Here is a 22323-nt window from a genome sequence, read left to right on the forward strand (position 1 = left end):
TTTTTTAGAAAAACTCTATGAAAGAAAGTTTTTCTTGTTTAGAAGGGTCAAAAAATGGTAAGAATTTTTTTATTTTATATCACTTTTCCTACATCTTTCCCACTTCTAAAGGTGCCCATAAGCAAGTCAAAGCAAGAAAATCAATTGATCGCAACATTTTTAAAATTTAAAATGTTATAAAGTCATGTTTTTTTTCAAAAAAACATAAACCAATGACCAGTTCCTAGCAAAGGAACTTGTGATCATAAACATGGTTAAATCAACCAAACTGTCTAACACCAATGCACTATGAGTCAGGATCAGGTGTCATCACATAGCACACTGAGTGTACCTCTGTACCTGGCTGCTCTCCATCAGGTTTTGAGCCCCACAACTGACAGACATCAACTGAAGATGGAGGGCATCAGGTGCAGCGACACATTTCAAAGTGTGTCATGTGATGGCACTTGATCCTGGCTCATGCACTGTAGGCGTGCACACCTAACTTTTTTTTTAATGAAAAAAATATGATTTTATGGCATCATTTACCTTTAAATGATGTGTGGATGCATCGCGTCTTCTTAAGAACGCGCATGCATAGAGAAGTAATTAAAATGTATATTCTCATTCCCAGGTAAAACCCGACCAAGAAAATCCCAATAGCCAACACATTCTGTTTTTTTTTTTTGAAAAAAATACTATGGAAAATATTGGAACTCAAGAAGAATTAATTTTTAATATATATATATATATATATATAAATGATAAGGTGGTAGTTGCTAATCAGGTTTTAAAAGGTTTTTTCAAAGTTTTCCTTAAATCTGACTGCCAAATGTGTTTGACATGGTCAATTTACTAGAAAAATGACACTTTGATAAAAAAAATAAGACCTTTAAGCCACCGTTCATTTTTAAACTTTATAAAAAGACCTACTTTAGGAATTGGATGATCCAAAAATCAATTCTTATAAAATCAAAGATGCAGAACACATGCACGGTCAGATTTAAGTAAAACATGAAAAAATTATTTGACGATTAGCTAGAGAAGTAGTTACCAGTTATCACCATTTAAGTTTTAACATAAAAATATATAAAAGAAATAAAAATCATGAAAACAATTACATGGTCTTTTCATCGCATTAATACCTCAAACAGATTGTGATACTTTAGAATATAATATATGTTTTAAAATATTACATTCTAAGGTTATCAAATTCTGAAAAACATGCAATAAAAATTCCATACTTACAAATATTGTCGATAGAAAAAGGCGACTACCGTGCGTGGGGGGAGTCAGAGGAACCCTTCTTGCGTCTTCAGAGAGAGATGAACTATAACCATCAACATTACGAAAAAAGTTCAACCAACATTGAACCCGTCAGAAACACAAAAAAAGCCCCAGACATGCCTAGAAACCCAAAAAACAAAAATTAAAAACAAAAGACATAGTAAACCAACGAGATTCAGCGTGGGGGCCATGTTGGTAGATTGCACTGAAGATCTGAGAGGCTAATGCGCAGAATGCCGTACACGTCTGCCAAAATACAGTTCACTAATTTATTGAAAACTGTCGAAACTTGCCAAAAAATTATATTATTGTGTGTCATTCAAACGGTCCATCAGGACGAGAGTAGCCACGTTCACCAAATAATCTGTCATTTATTGCAACTGTGAACTAGCTGAGGACCCCACAACAGGTCGATAGCGAACGACTCTTGTCACATATTGACAACCGACTTATTCCAAGTAACCTTAAAGATGTTTTGAAAAAATAGGACACTCCCAAAAAAGGTGAAACACATATTCTTCGGCCGCCTCACATAGTACACATTTACTCGAAAGATGAAAGCCGATGGATTTGAGAAAGTTGTCTGTCTGCACCCGTTCGTGTAAGATAAGTCATGCCAGGAAGTGTGAGCAAAGAGTCAGTCCTTTGCCCCAGATAAGGTGCATGAGAGAGAGAGAGAGAAAGAGAGAGAGAGATCTGACTAAGGAATTAAACACAAGCCAAGCAAGCAAGGGAAGTGAAGGGAAAGATGAGCAGGCACGATTCCAAGTACTTCTCCACCACCAAGAAGGGAGAAACATATCATTCTGCCAGATATGGCTGAGACTCTTTTGTCACTCTTCCACTTTTTCTCGGTCCTCGTGTCTCTACTAGTTATAAAGAGTGGTGAAAAATTGTCTGTCCGCCCCCTCTTTCCCAAGTTTATTATTGATGCAATCATGTTTTTCTTTCAATAAATAAAAATCTTGCAAATTCTTCAATTCTTGGTTTGACGACCTCGCCTAGGTAACAAAACATAATTTTCAGTTGTTTATTTTCTTTGCAAAGGAATGACAACGCAATTGTCGTAATCCCAGTGATGACTCAATCCCTAATAATGGGATATTCTTTCAATTGTCTACCAAAAACTCTCAGCAAATATTTTCCTTCCAATCAAAATCTCTTTCAAAAGCCTAACCATCAATTTTGCCCTGTAGAGAGCATTCGTGACATTCAATGGTTCAGACAAGGTCAGGAAAGAAAACTGCACCAGTCGAGGGGATCACATATTCAACAGCTTCAGACGAAGAAATGGATTCCCCGCGTTCAGGCAAAAATCAAGGACAACAGGTCGAGGATGACATTGATCCTCAAATGTATGTCATGTTTAAGAAGATGATGACCAAGATGCTGGTAGAACAAGTTGAAGCCAGTACAGAGAAAACACAGGTAAAGCAAAAGACAAAAGGTCGGGCAGTCAAGAAAGTCGTGAAGATATCTAAAAAGCCTACCAAGAATGCTGATACAACTGATGAAGAGGGATCAACAAAGGATTCAGATGAAGAGTTTAAGACTCATCAGGCATTTCGCAAATCTACTCAGGGGCAGGGGTCAGCCCACAAATTCAAAGAGCAGTCTGTCAATGACTCTGACCAGCCGCAGTTCACAGATGTCGTCAGAATGCTTCGAGACCTGCAGGCCCGCGACAAGGGCAAGAAAGTCTTCACCAGCGAAAACTTCTATAATGGCTTGGACGGGGACGACAATCTCAAGAATCTCCCCAGAAAATTTATCAAATTTGATGGTTCTGGCGACCCTAAATCTCATCTCGCCATGTTCTTCGCTGAATGCTCCAAATTCAAGCGAGACAATCAGGCTCTTTTCCTTTGTTTCCCTCGCAGTCTGGAGAGAACAACAACAAAATGGTATTCGGAGCATGTCAACCCAATTGAATTGAAAGAATTTGATAAAGTGGTGAATATGTTCATTGAGAGATTTTTGTTTAATGCTTTGGCACTTCCCACCCTCAGTCATCTCTGTGGCCTCAAACAGAGAGAAAATGAAAAGGCCAGAGATTTCATTCATCGTTGGAGATCAACTTGCAACAAGATGAGAGATCCCATATCAGAGGGACATGCTCTGTCCCTAATTCTGAGTAACTTCTCACAGCCTCTAAGAGGTCTCATCTCTACTGCACCATCAAGGACATTCATTGAACTGACAGAGCGAGCTGAATGGCTCGAGTTGAGTATGGAAAATGGTTTCTATGAAGGCTTCACCTTCACTAAGAACAACGGCCAAACTGGGCAGAAGAAGAAGACTCACTTCACTCATTTTGTCAGAAATAATAATTGGAACCACCGTAAGGGGCAGAACAAAGATTTCTGTTATGGGGCAGGAAGTTCCAACAAGAACGATCAGAAAGGCAAGTCAGTGCCTCAATACAATAAGCCACTTCAATTAGAACAGGGACCGAAGCCCCGAGAAAAAGTAAAGCATGAAGGGTGGAGTTATGACAGGAAATTCATTCCACTAGACCAATCACTCGAGACTGTGCTCGAGTATATGTTGACCAAGGAGATGGTCAAACTGCCTGGGTTGGCTGATCCCCCTATTCCCATGGGGAAATTTAAAGATCAATTTTGTAAATTTCACAGAACAGTGGGGCACAATACTGAGAACTGCTTCGTTCTCAAGAATATTGTTCAGGATCTCATCGACAAGAATCTTCTGGTAGAGGGTGCCGAAGATGAAAATATGGATATTCTGAAGAAACTCTTTCCCCATCATTCTACGACAGTCGTCTCTGAACAGCCTTTTCAGCCGCAAGAGCATATTAGGCCATGCTCTAAAAGGGATATGCAAATCCAACATCAGGTCCTTGTACTGCAGCAGGCTCAGTCCAAAGCTCAGAAAATGGATCTCATCTCAGCTTTCGAAAAAATGAAAGTATCTGCCAAGCCCGCTGGGATATCTCCTGAGGTGGCTAAGAGAATGCCATGGTTCCCCAAGCACTTCATTAAACCCGCCTCAGAGAAAAGTGAGACATCTGCACCAAAGTCGATAACTGCATTATCTAGTGTCTCAATCTTGGATTTGGCCCAAGCATCCGCCAAACACCAGCAAGTGTTGGATGATCTATTGCGGAAAATCAAAGTGAAACCGAGCATAACTCCTGAAGACATGACCCAGATAGTCAATCAGGCCATGACAAATGCTCCAATTACCTTTTCAGATGAAGATCTTCCCAAGCCGCATGTGTTTCACAACAACGCTTTGTATGTTGTAATTCAAGCCAAAGGAATGACTGTTCCTCATGTGTTGATAGATAGAGGCAGCAGCCTCAACATATGCCCGAAAATGACAGCCAAAGCTTTGGGCATCAAAGAAGAGGAATACATCCCGGACCCGATCACCATCTACGGGTTCGATAATCATGGTCAGACAACGAAAGGAAAAATTTTCTTGAAGATTTTCATTGACTATTCAGTCCACTCTGTCCTCTTTCATGTGGTCAATGTGCCGCCAACGTATAATTTGTTGTTGGGACGACTGTGGATTCACAACACGAACGTGGTGCCGTCTACTCTGCATCAGTGTGTCAAGTGGTCAAAAGGTGGAATGATCACAACAGTCTTGGGCGAGGATCCAAAGCAGAGGCTTGCACAACCCATGGTTCCTAGGCCCACTTTCACTACTGATATCCCTAGCATTAGGGGCATTGATGAGGTCAACTTTAAAGAAAATTCGGGAATACTGCAGACAACTGAACAATCAGAGCATACAGTGGCCATGACTCGATGGAGAGGCCCTCAGTTTTTCAAGATTGGAGGACGAATTGATTATAGTACATTCAAAGATCATCCTTTGTTCTCTCAATTCATGAAGGCCAAAAAGGGATTTGATATGTTGGTAAAGCATGGCTATCAACCTTTTCAAGGCCTGGGAAAAAATGAAGATGGTCGTCTCGAGCCAGTAATTCCTCCGCACTATCCTCAGAGGGCCGGATTGGGCTTTAATGGCGGAAGATCTCAGAAGGGCACTATCTTTGTTAAAGGGACGCAGTAAGGGCATCTGCTTGTCTTTTCATTTCTATTCTTTTGTTTCCACATTTGGGATGATATCCCATTTCATTTCAATCATTATCCTCAATTCAATCTTTCAATAAAGTTGCAAATTTTCTTTGTCTATCTCGATGTCATTTGTCTCTTTACTTCTCATTATCAAATTTTCGCAAAATTGTCGTTATTTTGCTCTTTTATCTTTCAAATTATTTTCTCAATAAAAGCAATTTGTTTTATGATGGACGATTTTCCTAAATCAATTTATTCTCCAATTTTCAGAATGTCTTCCCGATCTATCAAGAAGCTCATTCTTAACCCATATGCTTTTTCAAAGCCAACAATAATTCGTCAGGTCAAAATAAGAGCAGAATGCAGTCAGACTACAAAGCAGTCAGAAGAACCTGCAGAATTTGATTCAGCTCTTCAAGAATTACCAGAATTTACAGCAATTCAGAAACAAGATGAGCCATCATCCTTAGTTCAAGATCCGACTAAGGATATCAATATTGGATCAGAAGACGATCCTAAAATTCTCAAGATTAGTAGCAGTTTGAGCCTGGAACAAAAAGAAAGGCTCACCCATTTTCTCAACCAGGCAGTGGAAATATCCTGAGCGATAAAAAGAATCCACTCAACCAATGTCTCCTCAATCCAGTAAAGTTGCAATCAAATATCCGCAAAAGGGATATCTCAATTGTCGTTGAGATAAAGACGAATGGGCGAGCGGACCCTCGGGGCTAAAGAAGATTTGGTTCATCTTCGATATGAAGGAGTTTGTGAAGGATCCTTTCAGGGAAAGTTTAGATCACCGTCGAGATAAAGGCAAGTGCGATAAACCTACCGACAAACCCTAAAAGATATTTTGATTTCTGCTATCCTTTTGAGCCTATATCATCAATATAATGTTTGAGATAAATGAAGGATCTGAACATCTCCAAGATGAAGGAGTTTGTGACGTACCCTTCCCCGAAAGAGAGAGAAAAGTCAGGACATCTCCAAATTAAAGGATGATGTAAAAAGCCCGAAAAAGTTCAATGACTCAAAAAGAGTGCAAAAAAAATATTATCATGAGAAAACACTCAGATATCAAACTGCCAAAATTGCCAGAAGTCATATTTTCTTATGTGAAATTCTTTTATCAATGTCTCTTCACTACTTGCTTTTATGAAATTAAGAATATATCTTCTCTTCTCATATCAAGAAAATTGATAGCTTCCTTGAAGAAAATCATCAGCGCTAAAATTTTGAATTTGACTCTTAAAATCGAGGAGTTAACCTCGTTGGAGGAAATACTCTAGGTAAAAGAGAGAATATCTTTTGCACGCACGTGCACATTTTCAAGCGTTTGAGTCAACTACAATTTTATCTTATTGGCAAAATTTTCTAGATATTCTAAGAATGAAATAAATATTAAATATCCATTTTGGTGCAACCTAGCGTTGTTTATATCTTCCAGAAGAGTTACCCCATTCAGTTGAAGTATCTCTTTTGTCCCATCACGGTTTCGGGAAATCCGTATGGTTGTTCCCACTCAGGTTAAGGGTCAAAACCTGTATTTTCTGCGAGAGTTCATTAAAATCAAAATCTATTTCAGTCTCAGCCGTGAGACGCCCAAGATCGTCCATTTCTCCAAGCTTTAGGGAACTCCATCTTCCTCCTTTCGCAAATCCCTTCCAGATTTGTTCGTCCAAACTCCGAAGGTCCCATCATGGTTTCTTCATTCGAGGATTCCATTTGGTCGTCTCCTTCAGGTTAAGGGTTAAGCCTAAACCTCGTGCCAACGAGGTATATTCCTTTTCAGGTATTGGTTTAAAACCTGAGTCTTGTTTTGACGAGGTTCCTCGTTTCAACGAGGTGTTTTCTTCCAGTCCCATCATGGTTCTTCCCATCGAGGAATCCATATTTTGTATATCCATTCAGGATAGGATCCTACTTGAGCTTCATCTCACGAGGCATTTTCTCAAAAATGTCCCATCAAGGTCCACTTCTATTCCTTTCCTCATTCAGGTTATCTTGATATATCTTCGTCCCATCCAGGTTAAGGGCTAAACCTGAGTCGTTCCAAAAGTTGATCTTGTCTCACCCATGAGACCTAATCAAAATTCTTATCTTTCATCATTTCGGGATCTTCACCCAAAAGTCCCATCACGATTTCCTCATTTTTGTTATACAATCATATCATTTTCGAGGATTTCGTCTCCCCAAAAGCCATTCAGGATAAGATATTAAGCTTGAGAAGCCATGTCTTTCAAATAAATTCTTCCACACCCAGTTCAGATCTGCTGACTGGGGCATTTTTTTCAAAATTTGGAGTGTTTTCTTTGCCACTAAGCTCGGCTTTCAACCAGATTAGTAGCAAAGAGGGGCTGTAAACACCCCAAATTTTTTAAAATCTTTTAAATATTCCCCTTTTGCCCCTGATATCATTCTATGAGCAATTAAGTCACCTTTAAATCTAAATTCCAGTTCATTTCTCAATTTTTACTGAAATTAAATTCATTTTATATGTTTAACTTGATTTCGGATCCGGATCCATTGTCCAGATCCAAATCTAAGTCTCGTTGTCCAAACTTTAAATTAAAATTACAGAAAATACCAAAAATAGTTTTTAAATAGCTCAGACAGTTCATTTAGCATCCGTTTGGGTCCATCGCGTTGTATTTCTCAATTCGAGTTTCAAAAACTCGAACATTTTCTCAAAACTTGGGTCCAAACCCATTTTTTTGAAGAGATTTTCCCAAAATAACCTTGACTCTTCAGAAAAACTCTTCTTTTGTAAATTTTGTGAAAAGTAGTCAAAATCCTTAGTTTTTTTGGAATTTTGTCTTAAAAAAAATATAAAAAAAATATTCAAGAAAAGAACAAAAAAAAGAGAAAATCAAAAATCTAAAAAAATTCAGAAACTGTACAGTTTACCCTCCTTTTTAAACTTTTTGTCAAAGACCCTCTCTTAAAACCCCTTTTTGAAAATCAAAAACCATCTTTTAGAAAAATCCTGAAAAGAGCCCCCTCTTTTGGAATTTGGAAAAAACGCAAACGGCCACCTCTCATTCGCGCCTTTGATCACTCGGGGATCTCCCTCCACCATTGATCTTCAACTGACTCCTCTCTCTCGAACGCTCCTCTTCTTCTTTAAAGAGGGGAGTGCACAGAGGAATCGAGATCCATCTTCTACCACTCCACCGGCCTCCCCTCCACGATCCATTTCATCCATCCCCCCTCTCGATCCACCATTCACCTTCTGATTGCCTTCCTCCTTCCTCTTTCAGGATTTTGGCAAAGCTCAGGTAAGGGATCCTTTTTTTTTCTTTTTCTTCTTTTATAGATTTCTTCGAAATTTAAACGTATATTTAGAATCGGACTTCTTTTGTTTTCAATTTCTCTATGCCATTCTTAATCTACATTTTTTTTTCTTTCTGTAGATCTTAGATTTCTGACTAAATCCCTTTCCTTATATGCTGATGATCGACGATGCCTCGCAATGGCATCGTCGATCCAACTAAACTCCACTTTCATCTTCATGTTTGTTTTATTATTTTCATTTTTTTTTGTTTTATTTTTAAATTTTTTGTTTTCCCCATTAGATGCACCATCGAGTCGCGATTGGGTTGCTTATGGCACCGTCAATCCCTCTTGTGCAACAGCAAAAAGGAATTTCCTAATTTCGAAATTCGTTTCCTCCTGCTCTGCAATTCATTTTATTAGATTTCCTCAGTTTTTGTGAGGATTTATATGTATTCTAACATTATTCTTCTATTCTACCATGATCTGCATCTTTCCTTCTTCTTTTAGATTCAATAGACTATCATCTTTTCTTTTTCTGCATATTCTCTTCCTTTTTGCTCTGTATTAGCATCAATCCACAGATAGCCATTTATGGCTAACAATCGCATTGGGAATTTAATATGTCAGGAGCTAATACCCAGCGATAATATTGTAATGTCTCTGGTTCAATCTCATTTTAAATTCCATTTGCTTTAATTTGTTGTGAGAATTCATATTTGGTTTACCTTGAAAATACGTTATCCAGTTTTAAAATCATATTCACGATCCCTTGGGAATGGCCGTGAAATCAAACCAGATTCAAAGCAGATCGGTAAGTCTTCCTCTTCCTGTAAGTCTTTTCTATTATCTTCAATGATTTTTTGCAAATCATTATCATTTAGATAATTTGTCGTGCCTCTTGCTGCTATATGCCTATCATCGATTTCCTGCATCCCATGATTTTTTCTTTTTTTTTTACATAGCTTCTGCTCTAACGTCACAAGACAGCTTTGCTTGGTTTCCCATGCATCATTGTATTTTCATATCTTCGGTTGCATTGCATTTTCCTTCTTGCTGCCATCCTGTATCTCCCACTCACACTTGGTTTTCCTGCATTTCAGTGGTTAGAATTATGCATGTTTGTGGTTAGTTATTTATAACATGCTGCGATTTCGTTTTACCATTTTCTTTGCTACATTGCATCCCAGCCTGATATAGAATTGAATAAACCAAAATTCATTCATCATCTGTCCCGGCATTTGGTGCTTCGTGTGCATCATATTTTCTACAAAGCACAACATTTGTCCCCCTGATATACCCAATTGAGTTTCGCTGGCCATTCATCCAGGTCTACCAAAGTGTGAACCAAGGCCTCTACAACGTGAATGTGACTTACAATCACTGGTACTGTACGAATTCAAATCTATTAGAGGTATGAGTCATAGTCGTATATTGATGCTAAACCAACATTTAAGGGTCTTAATTCATGATGGTCTGATGTATCAGGGCAACTGGATTATGTAAGACCAAACAATTTGGTCATATAAAATTGTGGTAAGGATTCAATCTAATGCCCATATGATCATGTGCATATGTATGACCCAGACTAAACAATACATTACATTTAGATATCTGTTAATTAAAGTTTTTGCAGGAATTCACGAGTATTACAGCAGTTCTGAAATAACTTGTTAGCATTAGAGATCATAAGGTCGTAAGTAGGTTTTAGTTTAGGATGATCAAAGATGGACTAAGTCCATTTCCAATGCCCCATTTTAGCATGCATATACCCTTTGTTGCCTCTTTCAGTGCTTTTTTTATCATTAGCAATCACCTCCATATCTCCAAGCACCCATCCTTCACTGCCACAAAATTCACTAATTTTCCGCCCACTGTTGCTATCCCCATAACCTCTACTCATCAAAATCTCTTACAGTAGCCATCTCCATTACTGCAAACTAACCCCAGCATTAACTTACATACATCATCCCCTTTCGTCTTCATTGCCTTTCAGCAAGCCATTATGATTTGTTTATCAAAGTGACTGCCCTGCTGAGTCACAACGATGAGTGCTATCTCAATTTGTTGAGACCCAATATCCTATCACCTGACATTCCCAAATTTAGAGAGCAGAAAAACATCTATGGTTTCCTGCTATTCAGAAAATATATCCCATAGCTCACGCCCATTTAATGTATTCATCTAATATGGCATAAATAGATATCACATTGCTTTGCTGTGAATCAATTTTTGATCATAAATGTGTTCAAAATTTTCTTTCAGGTATAGGTCCATGATTTCTCTATATTGGTTGGTCAAAGGGTTCAATGTTAAGTGTGTTGGTTTGTGCCATGGTAAAATTGGCCCTGCATTTTCAGTAGAGCTCATCTTGCACTCAATTGTGAGTCCAAGGTGAGAGATGTTAACTAAATGAGGAATGACTCAAGAGGTTCCTAGGGAATGGTCCAAAGTTTTCTCCCCTACAAACAAGGTATTACCAGAATAGGTTACCTTTTGTAACAGTTGATGATTGTATCAGGTCAAAAAAAAAAATGCAACAAGTGATGCCTCCCTCAGATTTATGAAGCTGCTTTGAATAGACATTTTGGTCATTATGCCCGATCATCACTCAACATGGGTGAGGGAATATGAAGTGTTGCCGCACTTTGATTACCAAAGAGTAATCGTCAACTCAGGAACATGAGTCGCTGCAAGGGTAAAATAACTTATTATTACAGAGATCATTCCTAGTTTGATTTGAAATCTTAAATACTTCCCTGATTTATTGTTCAAGCTTAGTTTCATGTGATATATCATGCTTAACTGGATTTTGCATCTTCCATTTCTTGTCCTCATCAGTGGTATTTCAGATCTTTAGCCTACATTTATGTTGTGGATCATATACTGAGTATATACTCACTAAGACCTCTGCTGCACAGTGATAACAGCATCCACCCGCTGTCACTCACATACCTACACAGCCACACCATTTAACCCCACCATCATATGCACATTTACCTGTTACATAGCATCTCTTGAGCATGTTTACCTGCATCACACTGCAACCTTGCCACACCTGATCACCTAACACACTTCATTCTCACACTGTGGTAGCAACACCCCTGTCACCTATCATAACAAGCACTCTCCTGCACACTGTAGCTACATTTCCAGCCCCCACCATATTTCCTAACCTCATCTGATGCACCTATTGTAGCAGAACAGTGCCCCATCATCAATGACAACCTGCAACAATATCCTTCTCTTAATCCATTTGTATTTATTTTTCAGTAACACCCATGAAAGCCCTGCCTTCATCTTTTTACCATCCTTTCACAGTGGTTCACAGGGAACCATTGTAACTCTTTTTTTTTTATAGTTCATTCTTGAACTATCATAACTATCATTTTTATTGTTATCTTTCTTTTACAAATGGTTCACAGGGAACCACTGTAACCTTTTTGCTATGATAGTTCATCCTTGAACTATCATAACCATCCTCTTTTTATCATCCTTTTACAGTGGTTCACAGGGAACCTCTGTAACTTTTCTCTCTTTGTCATGGTAGTTCATTCTTGAACTATCATGACTATCACTTTTACCATTCTTTTGCAGTAGTTCATAGGAACTACAGTAACTTTCTCTTTGTTATGATAATCCCTTTCAAGAGATATCGTAGCTACCATTCTTTGTCATTCTTTTACTGTGAAACACAAGAAGTCACTATAGTTCGTCACGAGCTGTTATGGCCATGTTATTACATGATGCTTCATTTCGGGTTATCCTGGTCCTTGCCTTCATTCGTTATATGTAGATTTTCACTTAACTATGGCATTGCCTATATATATATATATACACACACACACGTATACACCTATATATATGCACATTTTCTTACAAATGCAGGGTATGCCATATGCCTTTCTCATTTAAATATGAGTGAAGCATCTTGTGTAAGATTGGGAATAGTCATTTACATTCACATTTTTTTTCGTGCTAATTCTATCTTGCAGGAACATGAGAAAAGCTTGAGTTAGCAAATTTTTTTGATGTTTTCAATTCCAAGTGTTGTAATAAGCTAGATATTAATAAAAATTCTACATTTCCAGTCTTAGGTTAGAATGGATGAGCATGTAAATAATATTTGTTTCATTATTCTCCTTTATTTCTGAAAATTCACAAATGGAAACACGAATGACACGTGCACCATTTCGTAAGAGGTAAATTAATCCTAAGTTAATGATTTACATCAATGGCCATAGTCAGGATGTAAACAAAACTTAGGATTTTTATCTTTTATAAAATGACACTGGATCCTTTTCAAAAATCATCATATTTTCTTTAAATATTTTCCTCTTTTATCAGAATTTAATTTAAAATTAATTCAATATATATGCCAATGGCCATAGTTAGGGTATATTGAGAGTTAATTTCATTTTAAACTCTATAAAAACACCAAAAATGTATTTTATTCTTAACTTGAATTTAAATATAGATTATTATATAATACATTCAATGACCATAGTCAGGGATATATTATATTTTCAATCTTATTCTAATTCATTTGGAGAATGAAATAGCTTTTCAAAATCTAATTTCAAAACTATTTAAATTCATTCATCATTTAGGATAGAATTGCATCATATTTTCAATATTCTCTCTTTAAAATTCCAAGTGATTCTTTTCTTCATTTATCAGATCAAATCTTATTTATGGATTCAAATTCAATTCTATCTCATTTTCAAGATTCAAAATTCTATTTCAAAGTCCAATTTGACTTTAAAATTTCAAGAATCATTTTGTATTCAAATTTCAAATTCAAATCAAAATTCAAATTCAAAGTTCAATTCAATTTTGAAGTTTCTGATTCATCTTCTGATTTCAAATTCAAAAATCAAGTTTATCTTCAAAATCCAAGTTTTGAGATTGATTCCAAATTGAAGTCTTTTTCTAAGTTTTAAATTTAATCAGGGTTTTCAAAACCCAGATCCATCTTCAAAAGTCCCATTTGGACTTTCAGAATCCAAATCCAAAGTTAGATTTTAATCCCAACTTGGATCCAGATTTCCAAGTACAAATCTTCACCTTTTGGATCTTAGGTTTCAGATCCAAAATCCATTTAAGATCCAGAATCCAACTTTCACTTTTGGACCTCAAATTTCATATCCAATTCCATTTTCGGATCCAGAACCCAGTTCCACTTTGGATCTCAGACTTTAGATCCAAAATCCATCTTAGGGTCTAGAGTTCAACTCTATTTTTGATCTCAGGCTTCAGATCCAAAATCCATCTTAGGGTCTAGAGTCCAGCTCTACCTTGGATCTCAGATTTCAGATCCTAAATCCATTTTAAGATCCAGAACCCATTTTAGGATTCAGAATCCAATTCCATCTTGGATTCCAGATTTTGGATCCAGAATTCAATTCCATTCCCAATTCTAGATTTCAAATCCAAATTCCATTTTTCGGATCTCACCTGAACTTCCTAAATCCATTTCTATTTTTAATATCATTTGGATTTCTCAAGTCCATTTTGATTTCAAAATTGAAATTCAAATTCCATTTCAAATATTCATTTCCTTTCCTAAATTCAAGTTTAAAATCCAAATTCAAAGTCCATTTCTGATTTTGAAACTTCATTTCCTTTCATTTCAAGCTTCAAATCATTCTTTCTCAAAATCAAGATTTATTCTTCCAACTCTGATTTACTTCAAAGACTTAGAACTTCTCTGATCTATCTCAAGTTCTAAGTTAAGATTTTACCATTCAAAAACCAATTATTCACTCCATTATCAAATCCATCTCAAAATACTTGGAAGTTTTCAAAACATCTTTCAAAAGAGCATACATCATTACATTGCACAAGCATGATTCTTTGTGCATCTAGATTTAGAATAAATTCTTAGATAATATTTAGGCAAAGCAAAATACATAAATTTGATCCTTGGTTCGATTACCCCTGGTAAAGGCGCCAGGAACGGTCAAACCTCGTACCGACGAGCGAATCTCGTCTCTCCATTTTTCCCGCAATATTTTCAAAACGAAGGCGAGTTAATTTCTATAAATATTTTCAAATCAAGGTCAAGTGAGACCCCGCAAAAGAGTTCCTCTTCTCTCATTTTCTCTTCTTTTTTCTTCTCTCTTTCTTTCTGTTCTTTTATTTTTCTCCCTTCAAAAAGGAGGAAATAGAGGTTGGAAAGGAAAAAGAGAAGGAAGAGAGAGAATATTACGAGAGGAAAATTTTTGCGATGATCACAAACTTCAAACAAAAGAATAAAGGGAAAAGCCTGAGTGGGAACTCGGATCTTCAAAACAAAAGATAAAAGAGAAATTTGAGTTGAAAAATTGGAAATTTCGACGCAACAATTGGTTCCAATGTGAGAATTGGATTCAAAAGGAAGTCCTAGTCATAACTCAGAACTTCAAACGAAACAATGAAGGGAAAAGCCCGAGTGGGAACTCGAATCTATAAAAGAGAAATTTGAGTTGAAAAATTCGAAATTTCGACACAACGATTGGTTCCAATGTGAGCATTGGATCCAAAAGGAAGTCCTAGTCGGGACTCGAAACTTCAAACGAAATAATAGAGGGGAAAACCCGAGTCGGAACTCGGATCTTCAAAATAAAAGATAAAAGAGAAACCCGAGTTTGAAAACTCGAGTTTCTGAAGAAATGATTGGTTCCAACATGAGCATTGGATCCAAAAAGGGAAGCCCGAATCAAAACTCGGGTTTTGACAGAAAGTTTTAATCAGAATATTGAATTTTGAAGATTTTCCAGTGCGAGGACCGGATCTAGGATTGGGAATGACCATTTCGAGGACTGAATTATTTGCATGTGATCTGATTTTCGAGATTGCCCCCTTATCTTGATTGGGGAAGAAATAAAATTTGAGAAGACCTGACGAGAAGAGATAGAAATTGACAGAAGATTTGACAAAAGAGAGGAATCAAGAAAATTTATGAAAATTATCTTTGTAAAAGAATTCTCAGAGGTAGCATTGTTGCTCCTATGAGTGGTTTCAGGATTATCCCTTATCCCGAAAAGAATAGACTTTTAAGGAAAATTAACAAAGGAAAATTGGCATAAATTTAGAAATAAAGATTGATAAAACTTGTGTTGCAAAAGAATTCTCGTAGGTAGCATTATTGTTCCTACGAGAGGTCTTAGGAGTATCCCTTATCTTGAATGGGAAAAGAATAGAATTTGGCAAAAATTTGATAAAAGGTTTAATAAAGAATCGAAAGAATCAACAAAATTTGATAAAGAAATAAAAATAATAAAATTGGATAAAGAATAAAATTTTGATAAAGATTTGGCAGAGATTAATGAAGCTTTAAAAGATGAAGAAAGACATTCAGAACCATCCCTTAGCCTGAAGAAAGAAGGACCTCATAGGACGAGGTTTCAGTTTTATCCCTTAACCTGAAGGGGGAATAAAAGAAGGAAAAAGAAATACCTCATGGAAAAGAGGCATCAGGTTTATCCCTTAGCCTGAAAGGGTAATTTAAAATAAGAATTGACAAGAAGGATTAATAAAAATGGATGAAAAATCAATAAAATTTGATAAAGATGAATAAAACTGATAAGACTGAGAAAGATTTGATAAACAAAAAATTGATAAAAGTAGAAAAAGATTTTGTTTGATCCTGCCTGCATGTAGGATCTTTAAAGTGAGAGAAGAATATGAGAAAATCATTTTTGGAAAGAGGATTAACCGTGAGAAGAATGATCAGTTTGGGAGCTGATCTTTGAAAGGGAATCAACATGAGAGATCATCATGAGGGTCAATTTTTTGAAAGCAATGACTTAAAAACCTATTTTTTGGAAAATAAGATCAACACGAGGGTTGATTTTTTAATGCAATGGTTTGAAAACCTATTTTTTTGAAAAATATGATCAACACGAGGGTTGATTTTGAATGCAATGGTTTGAAACCAATTTTTTTAGAAAATATGATTAACATGAGGGTTGATCTTTGAATGCAATGGTTTGAAACCAATTTTGAAAAATATGATCAACACGGGGGTTGATCTTTGAATGTAATGGTTCGAAACCAATTTTGGAAAATATGATCACCACGGGGGTTGATCTTTGAATGTAATGGTTTGAAACCAATTTTGGAAAATATGATCAACACGGGGGTTGATCTTTGAATGTAATGGTTCGAAACCAATTTTTGGAAAATAAAATCAACATGAGGGTTGATTTTTGACAAAGGTTTGATTAAAAATATTTGAACTTTTTTGGTTATCATAACGAAGACCTTGCAGAAACTTTCAAAATTTCATGATTTTTGAAAAACCCTCATAGATAATATCATTTCTTCCATGAATGATGTCAGGATTATCCCGTATTTTGAAAAGAACATGAATTTAATGACAAAGAAAATTTTCGAAGTGAAAAAGGTGCCCTAATATAGTGAAAGAAGTAAGATTTTAACACAAAGATACGAAGGAAATTGACATTCTCGTTGATAAGCAAAAACTAAAAACAAGACTAAGATATTTACAAGTACGCGATAAAAGGATCACAAAAGACTGGGGCTTTACTTGCCCCTACAAGATGATTGCTAAAAGAAACAGAGAAAAGCAGAGAAACTTTGGCATCATTGGTTCTGGTTCGGAAATAGCTCGATCAAGACTGCAGGTTGTTTCTCTTCTTCTTCTGGTACCAAAAGCCCTTTGTCAATGTAGTCCTGCACAATATTTTTGAGGATGAAACAACATTCTGTATCATGCCCCCTTGCTCGATGAAACTTGCAGAAGCAATCTTTCTATTTCCCCTTGGTGACAAAAGGATCATCCTTTCTTGGGAGTTTGATCATGTCTTTCTCGAGCAGGTATCTGAGAACTTCTTCGATTGGCTGACCTAGAGGGGTAAGCTCGCGATCATAACCCCAACCATCATGCTTTGCTTTCTTCGGCTTGTTTGACTTCTGCTGAGCATTGACCCCTTTCTAGGAGATGGACTGGGCTTGCATGGTTAGGAGATCTGGATGCTTTTCTTCTTCGCTTTTGATAAAGAGATTCTTATCAAGGCAATCTTGAACGATATTCTTGAAGATGAAGCAATGATCAGTGTCATGCCCTGCTGCCCGATGGAACCTGCAGAATTGGTCTTGATATTTTCCCATGATTGTGGAAGGGTTGGCAGCCTTTGGGAGCCTGATTAATCCGTTAGACAACATGTATTCGAGGACTTTGTCGAGCGACTCATCTAAAGAAGTGAAATCTTGATCCTTGCGCTTTAGTCCTTTCTACTTCTTGCCTTTTTGTTGAGGACTGTATTGAAGAAGTCTATCATGGTTTTCACAACATTTCCCTTTCTGACCTCTATACTCTCCCAGGTTGCTGCCCCTGCTGGCTTTAGAGTTTCCTGCACTGTTATCACTGTGTTCATTCATGGGGAAGGTGACAGGTGCCTTTCCTTCGGTGGGAGCTTTTCCGCAACTGGCTTCAGCTTGCTTGGATAATATCTCAACCATCATCTTTTTGAACAACCGATATATAGCAGGATCAATCTCATTCTTGTTGTCCTGAACTCCTCTGACAAACTTTTGAGAATCCATTCCTTACTTTCTGCTTGTAACCGGGATGTTAGAATGGTGCAATCTTTGATCTTTGCCTGAATCCACTGGCAATGCCAATGCTCCCTCTGAAGGGCGAAAAAATGGGGGTTTTTAGAAAAGATCTTGGAAAAAGTTTTAATAAAGGAAGAAATCACAATCTGACAACGAAAATATCCCATTACGAGGGATCGAGTTGTCACCAAAATTGACAACCGCAAAAAAAAGGATAAATAATTAAAATATGAACAAATATTAATTTTGAAAAGGACATCTCCTGACAAGAGATATTTTATTGCAAAAGAGGGTATAGAATAAAATATATCAGAGAATAAAAAAAAAGAGAATTTCGAAAGTAGATGGCAAAGATTTAAGATTTGAAGAATTGCAGGCAAGATCAAAGAATTTAAAGAAACCGGAAGAAGAAAAGGAAAATACACCTGGGTTTTGAAAGCAACGAGGAAATTTTGAATAATATACCCAAGGTTTCAGAAAATATAAGGTAATATAGAATAAATACCACATAATCATAGTTGTACAAAAGATGCACAAACAACACTCCCTAAAGTTGACTCTAAATGCAATATTTTGAAATGGCTCGTAGGACCTTAATCCTAACTCTAAGGTTCAGATCATCTGATTCCAATCAAGATACGCCGATATACTCAAGCCAAAGCTTGAAGTACGTGGCATAGAAGTATTTCTCTGGTTCTAAGGTAATGGCTTTCCAATATCCTTGAGTGCCTACCGATATACCTCAGACTATGGCCCTTAGGTACGTGGTAGGGGGCGCGAACCCAAATAAGTGGTCCAGTTGTGAGGCTCTCTCCCAAACTATGGTTCAATGAGACAGCCCAGCAACGTGAAGACCGGGACGATATAGGTAGGGATGTTTTTCAAAAATATGTTCAACATGCAAGAAATCAGATGGCTCTAATGCAAGTCCTAAAAGAGATAGATTTAAATGAATAGAAGCATACACTTGCATACATTGTTTGCATTCAATCCCTAGAATTGAGGAGAGTTGTATTTCAGACCTAAGTCTAATCTGAGCATGAAATAATCTCCTCAATATGGTCCTACCAAACCATACTTAAATCCTATATGTAATGATGTCAGCTTAGGACAGAATCTAGGCTCCTAAGGTTTGCATGGAAATGTAGCTGACATTTGTAGAATAAAGACTTAGATAATATCAAAGCAAAGCAAAGGCATACCTTCAACCGGACGAAGACGGGTCCCATCTCGGTCGCCAAACCTATGAGCATCGCAAAATTTTTCCTCTCTTGGGGTTTCTCTCTCTTCCTTTCTCTTTTCCTTTCCAAACTCTATTTTTTCCTTTATAAAGGGAGAAAATAAAAAGATAGAAAAGAAGAGAGAAGAGGAAAAGAGAAGAGAGAGAGTGGAAATCTTCTGCGGGGTCTCATTTGACCTTAATTTGAAAATATATAGAAAATTACTTGCCTCAGTTTTGAAAATCTGCGAGAAAAAAAAAATGGAGAGACGGGATTCGCTCGTTGGTACGAGGTTCGACCATTCCTGACGCTTTTACCAGGGGTAATCAAACCAAGGATTGAATTTATGCCTTTTTGCTTTGCTAAAATATCATCTAAGAATTTAGCCTAAATCTAAATGCACAAAGAATCATGCTTGTGCAATGCAAGGATGTATGCTATTTTTGAAAAATGATTTGGAAATCTCCAAGTGTTTCTGAGATGAATTTGATAATAGAGTGAAGAAATGGTTTCTAACTTAGAACTGGAGATATATCAGAAAAGATGTTTAAAGTTTCAAGTCTTTGAAATAATCAAAGTTGGAAAAATAAATCTTGATTTGAAAAAGAATGATTTTGAAGTTGAGAGAGAGAAAGAGAAACGAAGTTTTTAGAGTCAGAAATGGACTCTGAATTTGAATTTTTGAACCTGGATTTAGGAGATGAAATTTGAAATGGAATTGGATTCCAGATTTGAAATCAGGATGGAATTTGGACTTGAGAAATCCAAATGGAATTGGGTTTAAGAGAAGTGGAATTGGTTTTTGGAATTTGGAAATCAAGATAGACTTGGATTTGGAATCTGGCATTTTAAATGGATTTGGATCCGAAGTCTGAGATCCAAGATGGAGTTTAGATCCAAAATCTAGAATCCTAAATAGAATTTGGATCCGAAGTCTGAGATCCAAAATGAAGTTGAATTCTGAAGTCTTAAATGGAATTGGATTTGAAGTCTGAGATCCAAAAATGAAGTTGAATTCTAAGATCCTAAATGGATTTGGACCTGAAGTCTAAGATCCAAGATGAAGTTGAATTATGGATCTAGAATCCTAAATGGGTTTTTGGATATGAGGTCTGAGATCCAAGGTGAAGTTTGAAATCTAGAATCTTAAATGGAATTGGATCCGAAGTCTGAGATCCAAAATGGAGATTGGATTTGGAATAAGAAGATGAATCAAAAATTTCAAAGTTAAATTCAACTTTAAAATTGGACTTGAATTTGGAAATGGAATTTTTGAATATAAAATTGAATTTGAAATTTCAAAGTCAAATTGGACTTTGAAATCGAATTTTGAGTCTTGAAAATGAGATAGAATTTGAATTTGAATTTGTAAATAAGAATTGATTTGAGGAATGAAGAAAATACTCAAAATCACTTGGAGTTTTGAAAGGGAATTTTTTAAAAGATGATGCATATCTTGTTGAGAAAATATATTTTGATGACACACAATATGATACATTGTCATATATGATATGATAATATGCCTTCATGAATAATGTTATATTATGACTGGATATGATTTTTCATGTATTTAACGAGTATTTGATGCAAGGTTAATTCACCCAAAAAGGATGGAGACCTCCTGCTCAAGTACAACCTTGGTGAAATCATACTCCCTGAAGAAAAAGCTTGATGGGTCATTCATTCTTAAAGATCATCAAAATAGATCGACTACTTCAAGATGAAGATTTTTTTCTTCTTTAGAGTCATATGTAACAGAACCTTCAGAAGCATGCATATTGCATATTACATGCTTTTATCATACAAGCCACTCATTCACAAAAAGCTATGTTTCATAAAAGTATACGACATTTTCAAAAAGCACCTTTTTGAAATCTAATTATTGTACCTTCTTACAAACTTTTATGAAAAAGGTATTTTGACAAGATATAATAGCTCATAATTTCAAAAGCATTAATTGTACCTTCTATCATGTATAAGACAACTTGAAAAGAAATAAAAAGTAATGATTTCAAGTATGTAAGGAAAAAGACAAACATAAAAATCGACTAGTTGAACTAAACAAAGAAAACTAATAATATAATATGTTTAGAAAAGACCTTAGTTACTTTATGCAACTCAAGAATGTCGACTTACTTAAAGCCATCATTCTTTCTGTAAAACATTAATTACCACCTCAAAAACTTTTTTCGAAATGACTATCTTAACCCTACTCAAGAATGTCGACTTGCTTAAAATCTTCATTCTTTCTGTAGACATTAAGTAGCACATCATAAAGTATCTTTATATATGACTATTTACAAAATAAAGGACTCAATGCATTTATTGTACTTACACCCATTTAAGTAAAGAAGTGACGATTTCTAAATAAAATACTAAAGTACTACAAATCATTAATTTGAATAAAGACAAAACTACATGATGGTTTAAAATCCAACGTTCAATGTACTACACAACATTTATTATGAAAATAGACTTTTTACATAAAATATATCATACCTAAAATACTACAACGAATAGTGTACCCCAAATACTACACTTATAGAAAGAAGATTTTTTCGAAAAATACATAAAGTTGTTTTTGAAAATGACTTGACATTTCACATCCCAAAAAGACAATCATTCAAAAAGGGCAACGATTATTTTTTTGAAGGCTATATAAACACAAACAAAATAGTTCTTAAGACAAGGACATGTGAGCTTACAACGAGAAAAATTCCTATTCGATATTTGAAAAAGAGAGCCTAGAAAAAGAAAGAAAAAGTCAAGAATAGCTCTTTGACAAAGAGTATTGTCTGAGTGAAAAGAACAGAACATTCTGAGAATCCTTCATTCGTGCATTCATATCATTCTGAAGGTTCTATAGGAAGTATTGTAACTTTCTGTTATTCACTGTATTCCTTCTTTATTGAAAGAAGTAGACCTCTGTGAAAGAGGGTGTTGTCCTT

The sequence above is a fragment of the Nuphar pumila genome, chromosome 2 (assembly GCF_984573655.1).
Source record: "Nuphar pumila chromosome 2, dmNupPumi1.hap1.1, whole genome shotgun sequence".
In the NCBI taxonomy this organism is placed as follows: Eukaryota; Viridiplantae; Streptophyta; class Magnoliopsida; order Nymphaeales; family Nymphaeaceae; genus Nuphar; species Nuphar pumila.